The sequence below is a fragment of the Triturus cristatus genome, chromosome 1_1 (assembly GCF_964204655.1).
Source record: "Triturus cristatus chromosome 1_1, aTriCri1.1, whole genome shotgun sequence".
NCBI classification, from domain to species: domain Eukaryota; kingdom Metazoa; phylum Chordata; class Amphibia; order Caudata; family Salamandridae; genus Triturus; species Triturus cristatus.
Window position 1 is genome coordinate 1,121,247,748 of NC_140579.1, and position 23,366 is coordinate 1,121,271,113.

At 47.1% G+C, this 23,366-nt stretch overlaps 1 protein-coding gene across 8 annotated transcripts in view; it reads right to left on the bottom strand.

The window, feature by feature from the left end:
- MDM4 (MDM4 regulator of p53) overlaps nucleotides 1–23,366 on the bottom strand; it is a 554,746-nt gene that overhangs the window by 153,560 nt on the left and 377,820 nt on the right. The gene's annotated exons all lie outside the window — the stretch shown is intronic.

Below are 23,366 nucleotides of genomic sequence, written 5' to 3' on the forward strand. Positions count from 1 at the left end.
CCAAGAAAAAAGCACAAGTGGACCGCATCAGAGTGCAATGTCTCTTTTTTGTAGGAACTGGCGTCTAAGGAAGATCCAACATCTGCAAGGAGATCTGCAAGAAAATCTTCTCGATCATTAAGGATTTTACTTCGACCTCAGCCACTGTCACCAACATCGCAGTTTCCTAACAACTGACAACCTATCCAACTTCTTCCACAGCAAAATCACAAACCTCTACAACAACTTCGCACACCAACCCAACCCTAGACAACTCTTTGCAAACCTAGCCACCATCAACCGAGACCGCCACCCGATTGCCGTTGTGTCGTTTCTGGTGAGAGTTGTCCATTCAATCATGCGGCTCATTCACTTGGAACCCAACTGACCCATGCACCCACCACATCTACAACCTGGGAACATCACCAATCAGCACCACCCTGACCCACATAATCAACACCTTCATCAAGCCACTTTTCCCGGGTGAATGGAAATTTGCAGATGTCACTCTTTCAAGAAGCCCACAGCTGACTTGAATTAACTGAGCAACGTCCAACCCATCTCCTTGCTTCCCTAACCAGCCAAAGTGATTGAGAAGGCCATCAAGAAACAACCCACATCGAACTTCACCATCCTCTAGACAATACTCAGTCAGGATTCAGAAAGAATCACAGCACCGAAACAGCACTTATTGCAGCCACTGATGACATTTGAATGATCCTGGACAGAGAAAAAACAGCTGCCCTCATCCTGATCAACCTCTGTTCAACACGGTCTCCAATAACACCCTCATAAAATTCCACGAGATTGGCACACAAGGATCCGCTCTCAAATGATCTGTTCTTCACAGAAGAACCCAAAGGGTCAGGCAGCCATCATTCACATCAGAGACTAAGAAACTGATATGCCGACTCCTACATGGATTGTCCCTCAGTCCCACCCTTTTTAACATGTACATGACCCTACCCACCAACATCAACCTATTACAAGACATGCCAACCAGGTCCCCTGTGCCAGTGCTTCTTCCCTAAAACTGTTCCACAATTGGCCCTTCAGGCCCCCTCAAGTCCCTAGTAAATGGCAACTGGGTGCCTAGGGCATTGGGACTGAAGAGGGTTCCATAAGAACACCTCATCTAGGCCATGCAGACTGCCACTGAAGCATGCATGCCCTGGTACAGACAAAATGACAAAGTCGAAAAGGCACACTAGCTGTGTGCCATGCCAAATAGAACTTCGTATAGTAAAGGTAAGTCCCTCCTCTAGCAGGCCTTACAGTCCTAAGGCAGGGTGCACTATATCACAGGTGTGGACATTTCTACTTGAGCAGATATGCACCTACAATATTTAAATCTGTTCTTAGTTATTGTAAGTGCTGGGGAAGCCATAGAGAGTACATGGGCTGGAAACTCGACAACTCGAGTTCCACAGCACCATGATGGCTTCTCTGAACACAGGAGTGTTTGGTACAAAACTACTCTCAATAAACCCACACTGATGTCAGTGTGGGATGTATTGACTCATGTACCCAGAGGGCCACTCAGAGGTGCCCCCTGAAAACTTGCCGGTGTGATCACAGACTGTCTTTAGGCAGCCTGCGACATCCAGACATGTTTCTGGTCCCCTGCGTCGAGATCCCCACTCTCTGACACCAGACACAAAGAACATCCTGGGCAGAGGTGTCACACCTCATCCCCCAGGATGGGCACAGTGTTCGAGACGGAAGCTTCAAAGGCCTGCTGCCTCTGTAATGCGATCCCAAGTCTTTGCTGCTACAGAGAATGCAAGCCCCCGGTCTAGATCCCCACTTTGGGTGGAAAAAACTAGGAAGAATAGGAGGTGGCAACTCCACCCCTGAGGTGTAGGAGGCGAAGCACATCTTTCAGTCCCCGCCATCTTGAAGATGGTAGGACTTCTCCAATCAGGGATAGGTATATGCCCTCTCCCACAGGAGGTGCCCATTTGCCCCATCACTCCCTTAAAACCTCCCTAAATCTAGTATTTAGGTGGCTCCCCCAGACCCTGAAACTAGTTCCTGCTGACCTAAGAAGAAGGATGAGAAAGACGCTGTGCAGAGAAGACTATCAACACCCACTGACCCAGTCCGAGCCCTACCGGCCTGTCTACAGCCCTTGAAGATCCTGCAAAGAAACAACGCCTGTCCTGTAGTCAGCGACCTCCGCAAACCTTGGAGGGCTGCCCTGCCTTCGAAGAATCCCAGAACTCTTGAGGAAAGTGGCTCTCTACAAGAAAGCAACTAACAAGCATTTGCAATGCAACAGGTCTCGCATTTGTCAGAGTTAGGGCTATTGGCATTGTAAATTACAATGTCTTATATATATGTTTCGGTTTGGAGTGTAGTAGATTTATGAACAGAGACATAGCTGCAGCACTGTCTAGAGGACTAAGAATGGGGAATTACAACTGGGAACTGAGACACAGCTGCAGCACTGTCTAGCGGGCTTCGAATGGAGGAATTACTGACGGTGTCCAGAGAAGCAGCTAGCAGTACTGCCTAGAGAACTAAGAATAAGAAATTTTCACAGTGACCAGAGACGCATCTGTAGCATTGTCTAGATGACTTAGAATGAGGAATTACCGACGGGATCAGAGAAGCAGCTGCAGCACTACCTAGAGGAGTAAGAATGAGGAATTACCACTAGGACCATAGAAGCAGCTGCAGCACTGTCTGGAGGACTACGAATGAGGAATTACCACTGTAACCAGAGGAGCAGCTGAAGCACAATGTACAGGACTTAGAATGAGGAGTTACCGACAGGACCAGAGAAGCAGCTGTAGCACTGTGTAGCGGACAAAAAAATGAGGAATTACCACTGGGAGCAGAGCAACAGCTAGTAGCACTGTCTAGAGGACGGACTTCGAATGAGAAATTACCACGGGGACCAGACAAGCAGCTAGCAGCAGTGTTGAGAGGACTATGAATGAGGAATTACAACTGGGACCAGAGACACAGATGCAGCACATCAGAAAGGGACGTTCTAGAATGCTATTGCCGGTGGGGGGTTCAGGTGGGGTTGGATGTGGCATTATTAGTGAACGGGAGCTTGGCGCATTTTACGCTTGGTGTACGAGAGTACACATTATGCCCATGCACACAGGTGCAGTCCTCGTTTATATTGATACCTTAAGGCACTTCAACCACCATCTCTCCTCCCTCCCCTCTCAAAGGGCAGCCAGGCTGCCCCCTTTCAAAGGCACCATCTACTGCGGCCTGCACCCCCCCCCCCCCCCTCCAAGGTACTATTGGCTCACCTCCCTTTACCCCTGCAAAAGCACCGTGTAGGACAGCTTCAAACGGGAGGGAACCAAAGCTAAAACAAACAAGCATTGAAAATGCAATAGGTCTCGGCTTAGATTAAGTTAAAGCCATTTGCTTTGCTAACAGTATTGTATAGCAAAGCAAATGGTTTTAAGTTAATGAAAGGCGAGACCTATTGCATTTTTAATGCTCGTTTTTTGTTGTTGAAGCTCTTGGTTTCCCCATGGAATTTCCCACTCCTCCTTTCAGGTCTCTATTGTCCTTTCACAGCAGGTGCTGTTGACTGTAAAGGTCAACTGGCTTCATCTCACCCTACTGTTCATACCCTCCTATTCAGACAAACAATCCCATCTAAACCCATCAGCCGTTTAATGCTGTTGTCAGGCAGGAGGAAAACACCCCTCCCCGTCGTCTCTGCACTGTCGACGAAACGAGCGAAGTTTGCACTATCGCTGAAAGAAAGCAATACAAAAATAAAGCATTTGCAATGCAATAGGTCTCACATTTACGAGAGTTTAAGCTATTGGCATTGTAAATGGCAATGCCTTTTATTTAGGTTTGAAAAACCAAATTATAAAAAAGGCATTGTTATTTACAATGCCAATAGCTCAAACTTATGTAAATGCGAGACCTATTGCACTGTAAATGCTTGTTTCTTCTTCTTGTTAGCAATTTAATGAAAGCTTTCACGGAGACGAAAAAGACGCAGCATGTGGTTTACAAACCACAACACGCTGCTTAAAAAAAAAAATACAAATTGAAAAGAAAGACCCCCAACATATGCGAAAATCAAACAGAAGAAAAATCATACAGAAAATAACATAAAAGGTGGATCGCTAAAAACTAGAGCAAATAATAAAGGATACGTCATGAATGTAAAATACAATAACAATAAGAGATAAGGAGTTTGAGCAAGAGAGGAACCACATGGGGGAGCATGGTGACGTACACAGTAAGAGGGGGAGGGGGTATATGCACAGCGCAATGAGCGCTACTACAGGCAGGAGCAGGTGCGGGGGGAGAGTGGGGGAGGTGCCTGCAGCGCTAGTGCGCGTATTACCATGTGGCTAGCAGCAGCTCAGATTAGTTGTCAGGGACAGGCGCCTCAGCCATCCGAGCAGCTTGATATTGAGCAAAGAGGCCCCAGAAACTTTTCCGTCGATTGCAGAGAGGAAGCATCTCATTATAGACATCAGACTGAGTATTGCAGTAGACCATATCGTGTTCCCATTCCGCAATAGTGGGCAACGGCCCCTCATCCAACGCATCGCCAATCTGCGCTTGGCTAACAGGAGACCGAAAGCCGCTAATTTCCGCAGTGGTTTAGTGTAGCCCAACAGCGCCAAGAGGGGATCAGGGGCAAGAGTGATACCCAGGATGTCACTCAGCTTGCGAAAACCCGCCATCCAATAGCGATCCACCGGAGGACACCTCCACGCGTGATGAAAAAAACCAGCCTGAGCCGCATGACATGGCTCACATTCGTCAAAAGTCGCGCAGGCCAAATTGGAAAAGGCGCAGGCGAGAATGGTATACTCTGTTCAGAAATTTAAAATGGGAAAACCTATGCCGGCCATTAATAGAGATCTGTCAAGTGGCAGTACAGCAATAGAGACAGATCTCATCCGTGATCGGAGCACCGATGTCAAGCTGCCAAGCCTGCCGAACCTTATTGTGTGGGGGAGCCTTAGTGGCCAAAGCTGAGTTATATAACTTTGAGATCAGTTTGCTTGGGGTTTACGCGCATAAAAGGGATGTCAGAGAGGGGATGGTTAGGGGTTCATGGAGCTCATCGCCCAAAATCGTTCGCAAAGCGTGGCGGGGTCTGAAGACATGAAATCTCGTCAGCACAGACTGTACTCTGCCATCCGACATCACCTCTTCCCAAGTGCGCACTAGTCCGTCAAGAAAAAGGTCTCCTATGGTTTGAATATGCAGACGGCGCAGTGAAGCAAGGATCCCCTTGTCTGAGCTCAGCACAAACCAGTGGCACCAATCCACTCGCAAGCGAGGTGAATACAGCTGAGCACCATCATATAGGCTGAGGAGTGCATTCCATGCATGCACCATCGAGTTGATCGAGTCTAGTATGCCGCAGCGTCGCGAGGGAGGCTGTGTGATAAAGTGAGGCAGAGGGTATGGGAAAGCAGCGACGCCCTCTATCTGAAGATGTGGCAGCTCAGGGCGTCCATGCACCCAACCATATGTGTGAGTGGCCTGTGCAGCTCTGCAGTAGAGCTCGAGGTTTGGGGCATTCAGTTCCCCGTCAGCATATAGAAGCATGAGCGTGTCCAGCGCCACTCTGGGAATCTTGCCAGCCCATGCCAGTTTAAACATCAACGATCGGAGCTCGCGAAACACAGACTGAGGGAGAACTATAGGGATATTGACAAAGAGAAAGAGCAGGCGAGGGAGGACCACCATCTTCACTAGCCCAGTATATCAGTAGGTAGCTGAGCCCTGCAAATTAGATTATCCTGAATCTGCAACTTGAACAGAAACTCTGGACCTTCGACATTCGACCTCAGGAAGAAGACTGAAGAATCTCCCTTGTGGCCAAGGAGGGACCACCCTGGGCAACCAGGCACCATCCAGTGACCGCTGCTTGCTTTGCGACTGATCCCACGAGGGACGACTGCAGAGACTGACCAGCGCCGAGACTTCCAGACACCTCTGAACCAGATCCACCTCTACAGCAAAGCTGAGACCCGTGGAGGCGACGAGGGACCGGCGACTTGGGAAAGGTGGCTAGTAACTGACTAGCGCGACTTCTGAGGCTTCCTCGAGGCTGTGCTTGGGGAATTGAGAAGCCCCCATCCCGAGCACCATCTGCAAAGAAGATCAGCTCCCCACACTTCACGTGTTCTGCGTGGGGCCCTTCTGCACCGGAGTTGCTCGACGTGTTGTCCGGTTGCTGGCCCGTTGGCTAGTGACCTCTGCGACGACGAACCTTTGATTTCACCTTGCCGGTCCGGCTCCTCCAGACTGGCACCCGCTCCTCTGTGAAAGAGAAGCACCCCAGACCTTCCTGGTCTGCCCCAGAAGCAAGTCCTCCATTCTGCGTGGGTTCCGCTTGCCAAGGCTTGTTGGGTCGTAACTCGACATCGATGCCGCCGACAGCAAGAGCCTTAGTGGGACAGCTCGCCTCCTGGTCCTGGTCGTCCTCGACGTCTCCTGGTACCCGTGGCTGCTGCGACAAGCTTCACCTCTTCACCTGCATCTGAACGACATCGCCTGGTTCCTTCCTGGTTCCTTCCCGGCTCCTGGCTGGTGACCTAGACTCTGTCCCTTCTGCTTGCAGGTATCCTTCCTTCTTGATTCCATCCTTGGGATCCACCGGACACTCTTCACTGACTGCCTGTCAGCAACTTTCCTTCAGGCATCCATAGGAGTCAACGACGAAACCCGACGCAAGTTCACACCTATGCACCCGCAGCCCCTGGGCTAGGTAACTTGAGTACTCTGGTGCTCACAAGGGTATTGACTATCCTAGGGTCTAGTTTCCAAGTCTCGAACTCCTAGCTATTCCAGAAGTGTCCTAAAACTGTTAATTTCTAATAACTACTATTTCTATTGACTTTTACGCATTACGCGTGAGTGTTTCCACTCTGCACCTGAATCCCGTGGGCCTTCCACTTCCTAACCTTTGGTAGTATAGTGTAGCCCCAGCGATTCCCTAGGCCTAGGCCTATCCTGTGTTCGTGACAGTGGTTCTTATACCACTTACTTAGTATATGGTTTGCGTGGCCCCTAGGGCCTAACTGTATTACTTACCTGTGTGACTTCATGTATGCTTAAATAAGACTATGTTGTACTTACCTCGAATCTCATAAAGAGTGCTGAGGGTCTGACTAGAATAAATACATTCTATTTTTATAAATATCTGTTGTGGTGTCCTTTCATTTGGTATTCAAGGGATTACATATGGTATAACAGCTGGCTTCACATGCCATACAGAGTTTAGCCTAAGACTGCTCTTGTCCATGCTACCACTAGGATAGTTGGTCTATAAGGTTGACTTTACAACCAATCACCATAAGAGTTGTTTGGACAGATACAAGGTGTACACTAGAATTAGTGACATCATATATCAGGCCAACTTCTCACAATAATACTTTTGGGTCTAGTTCGCAATATATAGAACTGCAAAAGAAACAACCAAAAAGCAACCAGACAGCATACACTGTTAAGAAAGTCCTCAGTACACCGGCTGATTCAGCACACGCACAGCTATGAAAGCTCTAAACACGCACAGCTATCAGGGTTTGTGTACATCCCAGTACTGTTCGTGGGGGGGTATGTTGTTACTGCACACAGAGCGCTGGCAGTGCGCAGTATAAAGACACAGATCGAGTTAGTATGCAACCCATAAACCCATATACAGCCCCAGTGTGGCAGGGACAATATATTGCAGCCTTACACCTTTTTAAAGGCAAACAAAACTGGTAGTTGTACAAAAAGAGTTGTAATATTAGTGTGTACTAGTATTTTTAATATTGCTATGTGTACTGCTGGGCGACTGTGGCAGGTCACTAACATTGAATCAGCAGGAGGCAGTGTGTAATGAATGCCTTTATATGTGCATGTATATATGAACTGTTGCCTTAGGCAACGTAAAACAACGAACTAATGTTGGAACACCAAAAACTCAATAATAATAGTACAAGCTAGAAATCGAAAATAAAATGCTGCGATGTGTACAAGCAATAGCCACAAGAAGGTCTGAAAAGGCACTTAAAAAAAGAATTAACCTCCGTGATGTGTTGCTTGAGAAAACGTAAAACAACTACATTTGTTAAAATACCAAAAGCGCAATGACAATCTTACAAGCTACAAATGCCATGAGTTGCACGTTGCGGTTCCCTTTTTACGACTTTCTTTTCAGCCTGTACATATGGTAAGCATAAGAATATCTTGTTAAACTAAACTTAGTGTTCTGCAGATGGCAGCAGACGTATAACCGACAGCGAATGCAAAACAGACATGAAATAACAGCTAGATGCGGCCAAGGCGTCTTCCATCCTGTTTGTTTTTAGGTCTCGCGTCCGCCTCCGCAATAGATTTTGTAGGAGAGGATTTTCAGTAAAGGGCTTGAAGCCCCGCCCCTGATTTCCATTGGGTAGCGTCAGCGTTTATGGTAAACGCTGGCTTCCCATTGGAAAGGAAGATTTTTCGTTGCCTCCCTTTGGCTTTTTGTCCAGACTGGATAGCCTGCTTCACGGCTCTCATGAAGTCTTTTCTCATCTGCTTGTTTATTTAACAAGCAGATAAGAAAAGTCTTCACAACTGTCGTGAAGCACACCAGCCAGTGCTCCGGGCTTCCTGCAACCACGCTGCCTTCACGCCTGGTTTTGGTATTGGCTGGGTCGGAAGCGAAACATTGTCACGTGATCAAAGGACGCGGACGCTAATTTGTGGACGCTGATTTATATGGATGTAATATAATGCGTTTCTTGACTGAGGGGCCCGGTAATGCTTTCCATGCCCACCCACAAAGCCTTCTCCCTGAAGAAAACCCCGCCATTGACCGAAGTTACTATTTTTGCAGTTAGTGTTCCAAAACATGAATTTTATTCACCAAGAGGTGCACGCTTCGTGAATTGCTCGCTGCAGCTTAAGGCATGGATGGGTTACTGACTGCACACAGCAGCGGGTACGGAGCGCGCCACTGCTGCTGTATTTGGAGTTTTTGTGCAGCACATGGCAAACAGTGTCCAGACTCAGGCACCTTCTGTGTTGAATTATTGGTGCAGCACGTGGTGGGCACTGGTCAGACCCTGGCACTTCCTGCAGTGGGGTTTTATGCAGCACATAATGAGCAGTGTTCAGTGGCATTCCCTTCAGCAACCCCCTGGCTGCGAGGGGTGGGCGCGTGGTTAAGCGTGGCGTATTGTCCGGTTATTTTGTTTTCCTAGCCCGTTTAGTTGCTTTGCATTATCCGTGTGAAAGTGCTGCTTTCGGGGCAAGCGTGCAACCCCCATGTTTAAGTGCTGTTTTCCTCTACAGTCCACATGTCGCTCTCCGGCTGAGAGTGTATTCTTGCTTATGCAGGCTTAGTCTCTGCCTTAAAATGCTTATTTGTGCTAGTCCTGAGTGGCGTGTGCTTCCTTGCACGAATGTGCGCACGCGGAGGTGCTTCTGAGTCTCACGGGATATTCATTGATCTCGGGGTGAACAGGGTCCCTCCCCGCGGAGGGTTACCCCCTCTGTGTTTTCAGTGCTTCCCTCCAAGCCCCCGCATTGTGTGAATATTCTTGCATCCGTTTTAAAGTTGCATTGTACTCCTCGTGTGACCACGGCCGCGAGTGATAAGTTGTGTATGGCACGCGCACTTTCCAATTCAAGAACTGTTTTCAGATGAAGTGCTGATGTGTTCTTGAATGTTTAGTTGGCGCGCCCTGCTGAGACTTCCTTTCAATCCATGTCACCATACTCCTATTGTGTGTGTTCTTGCAGTACGTGTAATCGCCACGTAGACGTGCTCTCTTGTGTCGCATGGCACCCGCTGGGAGGACTGTTTTGCATGTTCAGTGTACCCTGCAAGTGCTCCGAGTTGTTGTGTCCAGTTGGAGAGCCCAAGGATATCACACACGTGAGGGTGTTCTTTAATTTGGGTTAAGGTGTAGAGTTCAAGGTGAAATGCCCCACGAGCCCGCCCCCTGCTGTGAGGCTCTTTTTTGCAAGTTTTCCTCTGTGCGTTTTGTGTATCGGGTTGAGATGCGGGCTCCATTTCAGACCCTATGTCCGACCCCTCCCTGCTATCAATGTGCAAGTGTGAAAAGACACAGCGAGCTGTGGGAAATCCACAGAAGATGATGAAGCATGGCATCTCCGACTTAAATACATTGTGTTATCTTTGGCAAACTACATTTTGGCTACAGAGGCAGCAGTACTATTAACTGCTGCACACACTGGTATGGAAGGGGGCGGGCAATAAAAAAAACTTGGTGACGGTGTGAAAAATAGGGAAAAACTGAACAACAATGCTAGCAGCATGCCCGTCCCCTAAAGACTGTCATAATTGCAGCTGCGCAAGAACATGGGAGGAAACGCTTACCAATTAACCACTCCCCTGGGCCTGAGGCACTGCCATTCTGTTCCTGGAGTAACACGAGGCACTAGAGAGCCCATTTGGTAAACCAAAAAATACCCTTAACAGTGCGGGCACACGTTGTAAACAAAAAAAACGTCCTGATTAAGGTACATGAAAAGGTGCTGGAGGTAAGTACCTAAAACCGCATTCTATAGAGAGAAAAAAGTGCGCGAGCCTTTAATTACTTAAACAAGAAATCACAGGAAATTAACTAAGAAAATAAAAGTTAAAGCAAATGGTTAAACAGGCACTGAAATTGAACAATAACAAAGGGAGGGTCAAAGGGTGGGCAATTTAAATCTCATAAGGCTGCTTGGAACAATTTAGGCTTCCTTCACCGAGCCAGAACGCATTTTGTGACCCGTGGACACTGTCAATCCATTATGCTCGTTCTAGAGAACGGTGGTTTCTGCCCAGATATTCGGTGCTATAATTTGTCAGTTCGATAACCACATTTCATCCAGTGATGAAAGGCGACAACATTCATGCTTGGATAACCTGCGCCTCAGAGGTGGGAGGGGTGGGTAATTTTCCACTCAGGAGTAGGCCTCCACTCATAAGAGCTTTCGTACTTAATTGGGCCCTTTCACAAAAATGTTCCTTCAGTCCTCACAGGGGTTCTTTCCCCTGCAACTCCACTTTTCTCATATTGGCTTGTTCGTCTTTGAACTTCTTTGTGAGTTTTGTAGCTATTTATCCTAAATCAGGCAGCCTTTATGGAATGATCCCAGACACTCACTCCATTGTTGTAACCTTGCACCTTCGCCTCACCAGAGTCAGTCTCTGTGGTCCCATTTGCTTTAATGGAGCCTCACACCTGCGAAGCACCAGTTGTAATTAGGTTTTGTTCCAAAACTCTGACATCTCTTTTCTGTGTACCAATGAACCATGTAACACCTGCGATCCAGGCAGCCAAGGCCTCCATGGTTCACTTCTCTGGATGTGCCCAAATCCCAGGCAGATTACAACCTTTAGTGATGCAGCAAACATCTCCCTGGAGTGGACGCACACTCAGAATAACCCTTGGTAGGGCCTGCGTTTGTGATTTACAGCATGGTGCTGGATGCCAGACAACTAGCCCTTCTTTCCCTAAACCCCACTCTGGACTATATTATAAATTTCCACTTCACGGAAAGTGTTCAAGATTAATAAGAATTCTTAAAAGAAAATCTGGGGGATGGAAACAAATGGGAAATGCATTCTGGGGTAAAGAATTGAGCACGTCTTGCCAAGTCCAATGGACTGTTTCAAACCTTAACACACTTATCAAAGTGTCTGGCAATTTTAAACAAATGCGTATGTCTGAGGGAATTTGTAAAGCCAGAGATGAGGTACTGTGGTGCTCGAGTATGTAGATATATTGGTTAATAGGAGTGAACGTTATCACTTTAAGACGCCAAGAAGGGACACGGAGAAGTGAGAGTAAAGCCGCTCGCCAAGCGCCAAGAGCCCTTTCTTTTCGTTTTGTGAGCTACATTCGCGGTCATTATTATTTTCAATATTATCAAGCTTGGATGCGCGCGCACAAAAAGGCTTCAAAGGGCCAGCCACGTGCGACGTAACTGCGGCTTATTCGAAGGCTCGACAATTGGATAGCGTTAAATGTTAATACTACTATTCATATATGTATACATGGGCACGTGTGAAAACCTCTGAATACTCAAACTTAAGTCATATGGTTTGGAGCTGTGTGGCTGTAGCTAGCTAGTAAAATGTAGTGGTCTCCAGACTGAAGTCAGTGGTAGGTAGTCTGATTGGATGTACAATTGAACATTGTCATCAGGGGTTGACATTGTCATTTACAACGCCATTACTAAATTAATGCTTCACGAAGGGGGGGGGGGGGGGGGAATACTATTTTCAATGCCAATAGCTAAAAACAATGTCATTGCGAGACCTATTGCATTGTAAATGCTTGTTCTTTCTTGTTTGCAACTGAATGAAAGCTTTCACAGAGACGGAAAAAGTCGCAGCGTGTGGTCTACAAACCACAACATGCTGCTTTTAGCACCTAACGCAGGGCGCACAATAGATTGTGGTATAGATAAGACTAAGAAATAAGCCTTTGAGACAGTAAAGAAAGTGTTGGAGGGCATGTGTCTGGCCCCTGGAAATTAAGTAGTTAGGTAAATGTTTACCAGTGAGGGTGTCTGATTTTTGGGGATGCACTTAGGATGAAAAAGGTATAATAGTTGCTGCACACATGATAAGTTTCGTACTGCTTCGAAAAATGCTTTTTTTGTGACCGCATGTTGTACTCTATTTATTAACGTCAAAATTGAAATGTTGCCACTGTCTGTTTCTTTGTATGTAGTAGGAAAAATTATTTCTATTCATAGTATAGCGGTAATATTCCTGTCGGTTTTGAGAGCGCCCTCAAATAGGCAGTGTAAGAAAACACCAGCTAAAACTATTGTGTGACCTAACCTGAAACAATGGGGTAAAGTTGAACAATAAAGTGCTATGTAAATTTTAAAACCAACAAACTTGAAATAAAACGCTGCGATATGGGCAAGTATAACCGCCAAGAAGATGTGAGAAGGCAGGTAAAAAAGACTGAACCGCTTCGATGTGATGAACGAGAGCGAAATTAAGTTGGAAGCAAGGAGATTGCAAACAGCGAACGCAAAACAATGTAACTAAAGGTTTCACAGACAATTTAGGCTGCAGTATGCGGGGAAATGAGCAGAGCTGCTGAGCAAGAAGCTAGGGAACCATGGTAGAGTCACGGAGCTGATACACAGATATAAATAGGTTGTAGCATGTGACTTTTGCTATTTCTTTTAAATAATATATGACGTACTGAGCTCACTACACCAGCTGAATGAACCTCCGCGATGTGTTGCTGGTGCTTTTTAAATAATGTATGACGTACTGTAGATAGGAGCCTAACCACAATATGGCAGTAGGCAATCTCTATAGGCAGTAGAATGTGGCGAAATGACCAGAGCTGCCGAGCAATAAGTTAGGGAACCATGATCGAGTCACTGCGTTCGCTTACCGCCGGGTATTCTGGGCTAATTAGTTAATATCCCCACGCCATAGACAACCGCTGTGATGGTGGGTGAGTGACGTCACAACATACTGCTCGATATAGCTCCGATGTGCTACAGAAATTGACATCAGCATTAGGGTGACCAACTGGCATTGGTGCAAATTGAGGACGGTGAGTGTCAAAATTCAGAGGACAAATTCAGGACAGGAGGTCAAAATTCAGGGCAAAACTTCAGGGCAATAGGTAAGTTTTACAGACACATCAGAGGAGGTCGCACAATAGTATATAAGTAAGCCCAGCCATATCCAAACATATTCAACCATTTGCAAACCTATCCATCATGTATCCTTCCATCTATCATTTCACTCATCCGTCCCTTCATTCATCCTTTCACTCATCCATCCATTATCCATCCATCCACCCTTTCACCCTATCCATCTGTACACTCATCCATCCACTCTTCTACCCATCCACCCATTCAATCATCCGTCCAGCCATTTACCCTTTCACCCATCCTTTCACTTACTCATCCATCCACCCAGTCACTCATCCTTCCACCCATCCACCCTTTCAGTCATCCATCGTCCCTTTCTCTCTCCATCGACCCTTTCACTTACCCATCCATTATCCATCCATCCACCCTATCCATCCGTGCACTCATCCATCCACTCTTCCACCCATCCATCCATCCAGCCATTTACGCTTTCAGACATCCAGCCATTCTTTCACTTATCCATCCACCCAGTCACTCATCCCTTCACCCATTCACCCTTTCAGTCATCCATCCATCCTCCCTTTATCTCTCCATCAACCCCTTCACTTAGCCATCCTTCCATCCATCCACCCATCCATCTACTCATCCACTCATGAATCTATCCATTGACCCGATCACTCATCCATCCTTTCTCTCATCCATTTATCCTTTCACTCCTTCACTCATCTATTCATCCTTTTGTCCACCTACCCTCCCTTTCACTCACTCATCCATCCTTACATCCACCCTTTCACTCATCCGTCCATCCATGAACCCTTGCACTTATCACTTCATCAATCCATCCATCCATCATTTCACTCATCCACCCACTCACTCATCATCCACCTTTTCACTCATCCATCCTTTCACTCATCCATCCACCCTTTTACCCATCCAGCTACCCTTCCACCCATACATCCAGCTATTTACCTTTTCTCTCATCCATCCTTCCACTCACTCATCAATCAATCCATCCATCCATCCATCCATCCTCTCTCATTATCCATCTATTCAATCTTTCATTCATCTATTCACCCTTTCACTAATTCATGCAGCCACCCACCCACCCATCCCTTCACTTACTCACTCGCCTTTTCATATTAATTTTGAGATGAGCCTTTTTGAGAAGAGGCCCATCAAGAACTTCACCCTCGCTGCAGGAGCCATTCCAGGACTGGGGCAGAAGCCACCCAGGGCGGTGACGGGATCCACCACGGGGGGGGGGGGGGGGGGGGACAGGAGCCATCACAGGAGGGGGAACAGGATCCACCAGGGTGGGCACAGGGGTGGGCATGCAGTATTCTAGTATCATCCTGGTCTCTTCAAGGGTGGGGTAGGGCTCCTCACCCCCTCCTGGACAAGACAACGAGACGACAGGCTCTCTTTCTAATATGTTAGTTTTGCCACCCCCCAGTGTGATGTACAGTACTTAAAGGAGATACTCCAAGAGAACTGATTTAACTGATTGTCCTCCAGACTTTGTTAATCAGTGTGAGTGTGATTGTGCCATTTCTTTATTTTATTACATTATAGACTGCATGTTTGAAGAACCGAGGTTAGCTTACAATTTAGTGACAGTAATTAAGCTCTGTGAAGAGAACCACGTGCTGCCTCGGTGTAATCAGGGTCGGTTCTAGGATGTTTGGGGCCCTGGGCAGAAAGGGAATGTGTGAGACCCCTCTAAATTGCAGAGACATGACGCATTCAGGGCTGTTTGCATCTGAATAGATGCCCCTGCTCCTGAAGCTGCAGCCCCTCCCTCTCAGTCACCTTCAAGCACCTCTTAACAGCTCATCAAGGGCGGAAGGTGTGAGGGTTGCCATACCGCTGTGCCTCTCCAATGCTGTTGGGTATCGGAGCTTTGGTACTGCATCGGAGTCTGTTACACACGACCTCAACTGCATCAGAGTCAAGCAGGGAGGTGGGTGGAAGCTGTGCACGTTTAGGGTGGTGCGACTGGTGCCCGGTTCAAATTATGGACAAATGGCGTCCGTTAAAGAATCCTTCACGGACAACGGACAGACGGCCGAAATTACGGACTGTCCGTGAAATTTACGGACGGTTGGTCACCCTGATCAGCATACAGCACTCCACACGTGTGCTCAGCGAGTATCCATTCATAGATTTGTTTGTTGGGTCACACCTATCAGCCAGCCGTGTCACGGTTATGTTCTCCCCGGGTTGTTTGCATTACAGGCGTCGTACAAATGTTCACAGAAGGGACAAAACAGTCCACCCTCCTGCTTCTGCAAATAATGCGTCATGAGCATTCCCTCAGTCGTGCGCCTTTCTGCTGCTGTGTGAGTCAGCGAGAATTGCGATGTGCTTTGCAGGAAACAAAAAACTGCTTTCCTCGAAACTAGCTGTACTACGCAACCTTGCACGTGAGGCTGGTGACAACTGCCATCGTGACAGTGCCCAGTTTGCGGATAATCCAGTTACAGACGGGAAACAAATAGCGACCTGGCTAGTCTATGTCGACTCTATGCATTACCATCCGAGGTGAGAAGACAAGTGTCCGTACATATCACCAAGTTATGACAATGACCAGCACGCACTTTTTTTCTAACTTTAACACCGAGCGCGGTGTCCTTTATGCGGGCGCTACACTCAGTGCTAAAGTTAGAAGAAAAAAAAAAAAAGGAAAAAAAAAAATCTCGCAAGAGAGAGTGCCTTCTGTTATGGGTGAAACAAGCCATGTTCTGTTAAAGGTGTTTTGCACATTGCACGTGATATGCATTTGTATCGGGTATGTGCTGGGAAAGATATGTTGAAGGGGTAAGAGTGGCTTCTGCAGCAATCCGCATGCGAACAAACCTGTAAGTCACAGGTTTTGTGTAAGTCAGAACTTTTCTTCTTTCGAATAAGAGGGTCATGTTCAGTAATCTTAATGCTTCTTCTTTTGTAACACCATCTCTCACGCTCTGCTCTGTGGTGGAGGGGGAGGAGCATTGAAGCAGAGCAGGCAAGACGGAGGCGCAAAAGTGAAAGCAGGCTGGCTGGCGAGTGGTGTGCGATTTGCGCGCACCATGACGAGAGAGGAAAGCCATATGGCGCCTCTGCTTGTCATTGTGCGTGTAACCGCACGCCCGTGGCCAACCAGCTTTTGGTAGCACTTTTGGAAGCCCACATACTAAATGTCTCGCTGACAGCGCATGCGCTGGCTCAACGAGACCTAAAAAGGGGTGCGTGCATTAGAGTCTGTAGGGTCACTGAAGAGACCAGAGCTGCCTAGAATGAAACTGGTAAACCGAGTTAGAGTCCTGGCCTCGGCCCAACATCCTGTGATTCTGGCCGCAATTAGTCCCATCCTTTTTAACATCTACCTGCGGCCCCTGTTTCCGTTGATAAAATCTTTCGGAGTCAGCTTGGTGAACTATGCTGACGATACGTAGCTGGCCTTCTCTCTTGAAGGGGAAGATGCACTGGCCATGGATCGTTTCCATCAATGTATGAAAGACTACGGATTGGCTCAGAAGGAACTCTCTTCAATTTAACAGCGGTAAAACTGAGGTGGTATTTTGCTCACCATTTAGGATTCCTAAACATCTTCCTCCTGATTTCTGTCTCACACCTGAGGAAGGACCCCTTATACCAGTTAGGGAGGTCCGCAATCTTGGGGTAATCATCGACGACGATCTGCAGATGGTTTCCCAAGCTAGTAAGACTGCTAACGTCTGCTTTGCCCTGCTGCGGCTGCTTCGGAGTATTCTACCTCTGCTCCCTAGGGAGTCGCGAGCTACAGTGGTGCGCAGCACGGTATTAAGCAGACTTGACTACTGCAACTCTCTGTATCTAGGGGCTCTGCAGTATGTCCACCAAGGATTGCAGAGGATTCAGTCAGCCGCAGCCAAATTGGTGCTCGAAAGGCAACGCCGCTCCTCGTCCACCAGAGCACTAAGGGACTTACATTGGCTCCCGGTGAGAGAAAGGATCCTCTTCAAGTCCTTGTGTCTAACTTTTAGAGCAGTGCACGGACTTGGTCCAGCCCCTCTACAGGACAGGTTTGGTCGCTACCTACCAAGTAGGCAATTACGTTCATCTACAGCTGGTCTACTGGTGGTCCCGAGATTCAAGCGCATGAGGGTAGGCGGAAGAGCCTTCAGCGCGGTAGCTCCTGGCGAGTGGAACAAGCTCCCTGCGAACCTGCGACAGTGCAACTCCTTACTTGAATTCCGGAAGGGACTTAAGACCTGGTTATATCCTAAAGCTTAATCTAGGCATGCGCTCTCGGCCTTCCTTCTGCCATATCTCATGCTGTCTTCTCAGTCTAAAGCGCCAAGATGCCCGTAGGGCGAATGCTGCGCTATACAAGTTTCACAATCAATCAATCAATCAATTACCCCATGCCTAAAAACTGACCCTGTGTAATGTAATCTGGTGCTCATGAAAAGCGCTCAGATACCGTTGGGCCAGGCTCACGCTGTGTAAAACTGCACAGAGAGCCCAGAGAACAGCACACAAAGGAGCAGCGAACGGGGCGCTGCTAGCGCGAGACAGTGACACAAGCCTGAGACCCACAGAGAAAGGAGTACGCTCTTAAGTAATACATAAAGTAGAGTAAAAATGTTCGACACAGAGCTTTTGGAGTAGGGGTTACAGAAAATGAAGAAGTAAAAGTGATTGCGCGGAAGGAAGATACATGGCGGCTGCGCGCGTGCACGCTCACATGCACGCTCACGTGCACGCAAGCGCTAGGCCAGCCAGCAGCACTTTGAAATCTCACATACAAAATGTCTCTCCGAGCAGCGCATGCACGCTGACTCAGCGAGACCTAAAAAAAGAGCGCGGTGTCCCTGAAGTGGACGGCGGGAAAAGACAAATAAATGAACAAGCATTTGTAATGCAATAGGTCTCGCATTTGCGAGAGTTTAAGAAATTGGCATTGTAAATGACAATGCCTGTTCATTAGAAAAACAGATAAATAAAAGGCATTGTCATTTACAGTGCCAATAGCTCAAACTCTTGTAAATGCCAGACCTATTTCACTTCCTAAAGCTGCCACCTTTGTCCCGGGTTACTTGGAAAGTGAAAGCGTGCATGGTGTGCTGAATGTTGCAGGAAAGCATGTCGTGTCTGCAGTAAGAGAAACTCATTAAAGAAAATAGTGCTTACAGACTAAATAAGACATGCCATGTAACAGAAGTAAAAGGGCCAGTCCTCATGGGAGGTTACAAATAAAGACAAGGCGGTACTAGGGAGAGACTAACAAGAAGCCAGCATTTATAAAAGACAATGACAAAAGCCAATGAAAAATATGGGCAGAGAGTGGGCAGAGCTTAATGTACATACTCTAAGCATGCCTCACAGAGCAGCGCATGTGCCGCACAGGCTTGACCTAATTAATGCAGATAACAAGTAATAAAGACAGTTTTGTTCTTAGCTAGTCTTACCAAGAACCTCATTAAATTGACAAACACTTTTTCTTTAGAAGCCAGCATAGAAAGAAAATCCCTTTTGTCTTGGTGGGACTGCTTTCCAGTTTGGTCAGTAGCTTTTTGTGTGGCTTTACTTCAAGGCTGTTTTTACAAGTTTGCAGTAATTTGGGGTCAAACCAACTGTATGGTCCAGTCTTGCACCCATGGCAACTAAGAACACAGAACAGGGGGCAGATGCATCATAGCAAGCTTGATATAATAAAATATTCTATCTGGCATCTGTGCAACCATTATCTGAGCTCTACAAGTACAGAGCAAAGTATATATATATATATATATTTTAAAACCTGAGACTAGATTCCTTGTCTTACTGCCTAAGCACTTTAAGCAAATGAGAGGTTGCATCCCTGTTTTATATGCATCCCTGGTTTATATGTTACTATGGCATTCTTCTCAATATATGCAGCCCTGGATGGGCATCGAGTTGCTTAAAAAGTGTGCTTGTGTTCATGCCAAATTGGATTCGAATACGTCCACTATCATCCTCTACAGCTGCAACAATTTTTACCTATGGTAATTTATATTTGAAAAAATAAATCACATTTTCGGACATCTCTACTCAAACAACTCCCCTCCTCTTAAGAAATCTGAACACAAATTTAAAGGCTCAAATGAAAGTAAGGAATATGCTACTTACCAGTATGCATTTGTTCTTGGCATGTAGAGCTGCAGATCTATACACTGTGCATAGATCGCCATCTGGTGTTGGGCCCGGATGTTTGCAGTTTGTTTTTCCTCTTGGAAAGTCTTTGGAAGTCACGAGTTCGGTGACTCCTCCCTTGGTTCGTATTGCGCATGGGCTTCGGCTCCATCCTCAGATTGTTTTTCGCCAGCAGGGAAAGATGGAGCGTAGTAGTAACAGTAAAGAAACCCATGTGTGTTGTATATAAATAAGATAAGACTGGAACGGATACAGGTACATGCCAAGAACAGATGCATACTGGTAAGTAGCATATTCCGTTCGAGGCATATGAGCTGCAGATTATACACTGTGCATAGATTATATAGCAGTACCCAACCCTAGCGGCGACCACCGGCATCCGTTGCAGTGGTTTGGAACAGTGTTTTTAGTACAGCCTGGCCCACACTAGCTTGTTGCTTGGTTTGCACATCTACACAGTAATGTTTTGTGAAAGTGTGCGGTGTTGACCATGTCGCTGCTTTGCAGATGTTATCTAGTGGTATGTTTTCTAGAAAAGCCATAGAAGCCCCTATCTTCCTTGTAGAGTGGGCTTTAGGGGGAACAGATAGGGTTCGTTTTGCTTTGTGGTAGCAAATCTGTATGCATTTTACAATCCACCTAGCTATCCCTGATTTAGAAATAGGGTTGCCTTTATGTTGTGGAGAGAAGGAGACAAATAGCTGTTTGGTTTTCCTGAAAGGTTGTGTCCGTTGGATGTAGTAAAGTAAAGCCCTTTTAACATCCAGTGTGTGTAAAGCCCTTTCCGCAACGGTTTGAGGTTGTGAGAAAAAGACTGGTAATTCTACCGACTGTTTTAGATGGAATGGAGAAATGACTTTGGGTAGAAATTTTGGGTTGGTGCAGAGTACAACCTTGTTCTGATGCATTTGGAGAAAAGGTTCCTGTATAGTGAGTGCTTGTATTTCACTAACCCTTCTGAGGGAAGTGATGGCCGCTAGAAAAGCTGTTTTCCATGTGAGAAATTGGAGCTCACATTTATGTAATGGTTCGAAAGGGGGTCCCATTAACCGTGTGAGAACTATATTCAAGTTCCAGACAGGTGAGGGTGGTACTCTGGGCGGAATTACTCTTGAGGCCTTCCATAAAGGCCTTGATGGCAGGCACTCTAAAAAGTGATAGTTGCTGCCTGTTCTGTAAGTAAGCAGCAATTGCAGCGAGGTGTAACCTAATGGAAGTATATGCTAGGTTACACCTTTGTAGATGGAGTAAGTAACATATGATGTGCTGTATGGACACATTTAGAGGATTGATTGTGTTATTGTGGCAGTAAACAACAAATCTTTGCCACTTTACAGCATAGCATGCCCTAGTAGTAGGGCGTCTAGCTTCCCTGATAATATTCATGCAATCAGGGGAAAGGTTAAGGTATCCGAATTCTAGGACCTCAGGAGCCAGGTCGCAAGGTTGAGCTGAGCTGGGTCCGGGTGCCTGATCTCTCCATGGTTCTGGGTTAGGAGGCATGGTGAGAGGTGTAGCTTTTGGTGTGGTACTACTGAGAGTTCCAGCAGTGTGGTGTACCACGGTTGTCTGGCCCATGTTGGAGCTACTAGGATCAGTGTTAGGGAATGCTGTTGTAGCTTTCGCACCACTAATGGAATTCGTGGGAGAGGTGGAAAAGCATATGCAAATTTGTTTGACCAGTTCATCCATATCGCATTGCCTTTGGACAATGGGTGTGGATATCTGGCAGCGAAGTTTGGGCATTTTTTGTTTTCGTGGGTGGCGAATAGGTCTATGTGTGGATGCCCCCACTTCTGAAAGAACGGGTGAAGAACTTGTGGGTGAAGTTCCTACTCATGGATCTGCTGCGTCTGTCTGCTGAGCAGATCTGCCACGGTGTTTTGGACTCCTGGGACGTGTTGGGCCAGGAGAAAGATTTTTTGTGGAATTGCCCATCTCCATATGCTCTGTGCTAATTGAAAGAGCTGTGGAGAGTGTGTGCCCCCCTGCTTTTGAATGTAGTACATGGCAGTCATGTTGTCTGTGCGAATGAGGACTGCCTTGCCTGAAATCTGCATCTGGAAGGATTTTAGGGCGAGGAAGATTGCCAGTAACTCCAGATGGTTGATGTGGAGTAACTTCTGTTGTGGCATCCATGTGTCCTGTGCTGTGAGATGTAACAGATGAGCTCCCCAGCCGGAGAGCGATGCGTCTGTTGTTAGGATTATTTGTGGGACCGGGTCCAGGAACGGTCGACCTCTGGAAAGGTTTGTGGTGTTCCACCACTGCAGAGAGCGATGGGTGCGACCGTCTACCAACACCAGATCTGTCAGTTGTCCCTGGACCTGGTTCCACTGGCGCGCTAAGCACTCTTGGAGTGGACGCATCTGGAGTCTTGCATGGGGCACTATGAAGATGCAAGAGGCCATCATCCCTATCAGTTGCATAAACACTCCTGCTGGGAGAGAGTGTTGACATATGAATTTTTGACGCAGAGCCTGTATTTTTGCAATCCTGGCAGGATTGGGATAGGCTATGGCTTTTGAGGTGTCTATGGTGGCACCGAGGTATTGTTTTGTGTGTGATGGTACCAGGTGGGATTTTTGATGGTTCACCGTGAAACCTAGCTGGTGGAGTAGTTGGACTGTAGCGGCGATATGTTGCACACATTGTTCGTAGGACGTGGCTTTTATTAGCCAGTCGTCCAGATACGGGAAGACGTGAATGTGCTGTCTTCTGAGGTGTGCAGCCACTACTGCTAGGCACTTGGTGAATACCCTTGGTGCTGTTACCCCGAACGGGAGCACCTTGAACTGGTAGTGTTGCCCGTCCACCACAAATCTGAGGTACTTTCTGTGAGACTGGTGTACTGGGATGTGAAAGTATGCGTCTTTCAAGTCCAGAGTGGTGAGAAAATCGTTCTGGGAGAGGAGTGGAAGAACCTGTTGAAGGGTTACCATGTGAAAATGGTCTGAATGTATGTAAGTGTTTAGAGGTCTGAGATCTAGGATAGGTCGTAGAGTCTCGTCTGTCTTTGGAATCAGAAAGTACAGGGAGTAGACCCCTAAATTTTGTTGATTTATGGGGACCTGCTCCATGGCTCCTTTTTGCAGGAGGGAGATCACCTCCTGTTTTAGTAGCGCAGTATGTTCTTGAGACATAGGGCGGTGCCTGGGTGGAATGTTTGGGGGGGTAGATGTTAGTTCTAGGCAATACCCTGACTGAATAATTTGTGTCACCCATCTGTCTGAGGTGATTGTCTCCCAGACGTGAAGGAAATGTTGTATTCTGCCCCCGACCGGAGTGGAATGGTCTGGAGGGAGCAGGGGAAAGTCATTGGGTAGTAGGTGTGGCAGAGCGGGCGGTATTTGTTTTGCCTCTGCCCTTATTATTATTGCCTCTGTATCCGCCTCTTTGATAACCCTTTGTGAAGGTAGATTGAGGAGGGGATTTGTAGGACGTGGATGCACTATCCGAGGAGTAGCCTCTGCCTCGAAAGGAAGAGCGGCCAAAAGAGCGCCTAGGAGTGTGTGACTGTAGGGCTCCCATGGATTTCGCCGTGTCAGTATCTTTTTTCATCTTTCCGAGGGCTTCATCAACTTTTGTACCTCGTGTTCAGGGGAGAGGCAGAGGTTGCACACCTCGTGGAGATCAGTGTGGGGAAACTTGGACCCACATCGAGGGCA